At 37.8% G+C, this 2,500-nt stretch overlaps 1 protein-coding gene and 1 long non-coding RNA gene across 3 annotated transcripts in view; both read left to right on the forward strand.

Annotated features, from left to right (window-relative positions):
* LOC137983756 (uncharacterized) overlaps positions 1-2,500 on the forward strand; it is a 16,428-nt gene that overhangs the window by 225 nt on the left and 13,703 nt on the right. The window lies entirely within an intron of this gene.
* Positions 2,101-2,500, forward strand: part of LOC137983567 (uncharacterized) — a 6,305-nt gene continuing 5,905 nt past the window's right edge. The window contains exon 1 of the long non-coding RNA XR_011118961.1: positions 2,101-2,201. This is a non-coding gene — a long non-coding RNA (uncharacterized lncRNA). The remainder of the gene's footprint in view (positions 2,202-2,500) is intronic.

Genomic DNA, 2,500 nt, shown 5'->3' on the forward strand with positions numbered 1-2,500 from the left:
AATCAAATACAAGAGTTTCAATTCTCTCAATGTGGAGAATAGTGAGTGGACAGTCAAATCTAAGGCAAGAAGAAGGCAGTTGCACAGAGTGTAATTTGACATGATTGAGTTTCTGGTCTTCACGCACGTGTTAAATGAAATAGGAAGGGATTTTTGCCTCTTATAGCACATATGTTGTTTGTTTCAAAAAGCATTTCGCTGGAAAATGGTGGCTTTTATGAATTCATCTTGTGTAATATGCGAGCTTAACTGAATAGTTTTTATGGCAATAGTAAAGCATTTTCGTGTCAAAAAATAAGGTAAGCGACTCCTTTCTGTTGTGTTAACTTAAGGCTTACTGTAGTTTGCGAAACGAAATGGAGCGAAACGAAATGGAACAAAACGAAATGGAACGAAACGAAATGAAAATCTGTAGTTTGCGAAATGAGAATCTGTAGTTAGCGAAATAAACATTTACTTTCTCGCTGCGTCTACTCGGATATTCTAAACAGAAAATTCCCCCCAAAAAAAGCCGTTTCGCTCCATTTCGTTTCGCAAACTGCAGTAAGCCATTTTAATCGTTTTAACCTTTAGATAAAATATCTACTTTGATACGTGAGTCAGCAAACTTACTTCCTTGACCCTGTCGACACGCATTCTCAGTTCCTTCAGCGCTTTGGTATCAGTCAAAAAAAAACTTACAAAGATCCTTTTAAGTCGACATTGTTTACGACGTGGGACGTGTCTCGGGTAGGCCGCTTCCTTAACCTCTTGGACACGCTCCCGCTATATGTTGCGTGAATTTTCTTTCTTAAAAGCTTTGACATCAGTATCTTACTCAACTTTGTTTCCGCGCAACTTCGGCCAATCAGTAGCTACTTCCTTAAGCGGTCTATAAGATGATGTATTCTGCATATTTGCACATGTGTAATGCACATTTGGTGCGAAATATTACCCTGTTTAATAGGGTGGAACTATGGGGAACATCTTGAAATTACTAACTTATGATAAATTGTTGATCCTGGTATCCAGCTGACATTATAAGGCTCTGCTACAATCGTCCAATTAATAACCACAGAAATTTTTAATTGTTTGTTAATTGGTTACGTTCTCTCTCTGTTGCTGTGGGGAACATATCTTTTAATGATTCTGCCTTTGTTTCTAACAAAGATTCGAGAAATTTTTAATATTTTTAGTAGTTTTAGGTTATATATTGAGGACTTAAGTTTTGACTCGAATGTATTGTAATTAGTTAGATTTTTGTTTATTGCTGGTCCACATCAGCTTTATGCTGCCATAATTTGACCTGCGTTAACAAATAAAGGAATGTAAGATGAACTCGTAATCTTTACTCGACGACTGGACTAAGCAAAGGCCTCCGATCCTCTTTTGGGTACATTAAATAAAGACCGAAAAGCTTGCATATCGTTTTGTATAGATAAATGCCGGAAAACAAGTATTTCCAGGAGAAGTTTTCGTTGTTTAAGTGTCATTTGACGGCAGGAATTTCCTTTGGAGGAAGCCATTGAGTTTGCTGTATCGGTTCTAAAGCTGTGCCGAGTTAGTTCTCTGCTGATGTCATCGTTGCAACTCAGTACCGCAAGAACGAGAAGCAATCCGTAGCTGGACTGGAACTAGCTAGGAATGAAGGCTCATGAGCCTCCGTTGCAGTCCAGCCGCCAGGTTTATTCTTGGTTGTTACGTATGATCTATTATAGGAAGACACATCACACTATTTTGCATTCCATTTTTGTCGCGCATCTCCTAGCAAAGGAGACCTCGCTAAGACGGCAAGTAACACATCCAACAAGTATTGAAGGTTCTCACCATTGCAAAATGCATTCCACAGATATAACTGATATCGATATTGATGGTTTCTGTTTTGATAGGCTCTTCTTAGCAGGGATCAAATTGCTAAAGAAACTTTACACAACAAGGTGTTCTGAGCCTTTGTTTTTGTCACATGATGTTCTTAAAACCCGCTTTTTGTTTAAGGGTCCACTAAAATTTTAAAATGGCTCCCGTAATTAATTGTGGAACTGTCTGTCGTGTGCCAGTTTCCTAGCAACTACGTCAAGAGAAAAAAGGACTTTAATTATTAATTTACCCGGCCGTATAAAGTTTCGCCTGGGTTCGCCATAGTTCAATGCAGATTCACCATAAAATGGAATCGAATTTATTTGTGTCCTTGCTACTTTTTGGTCTGCTGTCCTGTGCTCTTGGTAAGTTTATCGAGAAAAAATTGTCGTTGGATACTTACAGAACTCGATTAGGTTTCCTTATAGTTGAATCCAAGATATTATTATTATGTAAGGAAGATTCGTCTTCAAGTTAGATAAAAAAACTGATTGATTCCTTTTCCTGTTCACGTTATGTGTAGTAAATAATCAAATACAAGAGTTTCAGTTCTCTCAATGTGGAGAATAGTGAGTGGACAGTCAAATCTAAGGCAAAACTCACATAGATTATTTGAAGAAGCTAAGTTTTTGGTGCGGAAATTAGCTATGTGGTCGTAGCAAAA

The sequence above is a fragment of the Montipora foliosa genome, chromosome 13 (genome assembly GCF_036669935.1).
Source record: "Montipora foliosa isolate CH-2021 chromosome 13, ASM3666993v2, whole genome shotgun sequence".
NCBI classification, from domain to species: domain Eukaryota; kingdom Metazoa; phylum Cnidaria; class Anthozoa; order Scleractinia; family Acroporidae; genus Montipora; species Montipora foliosa.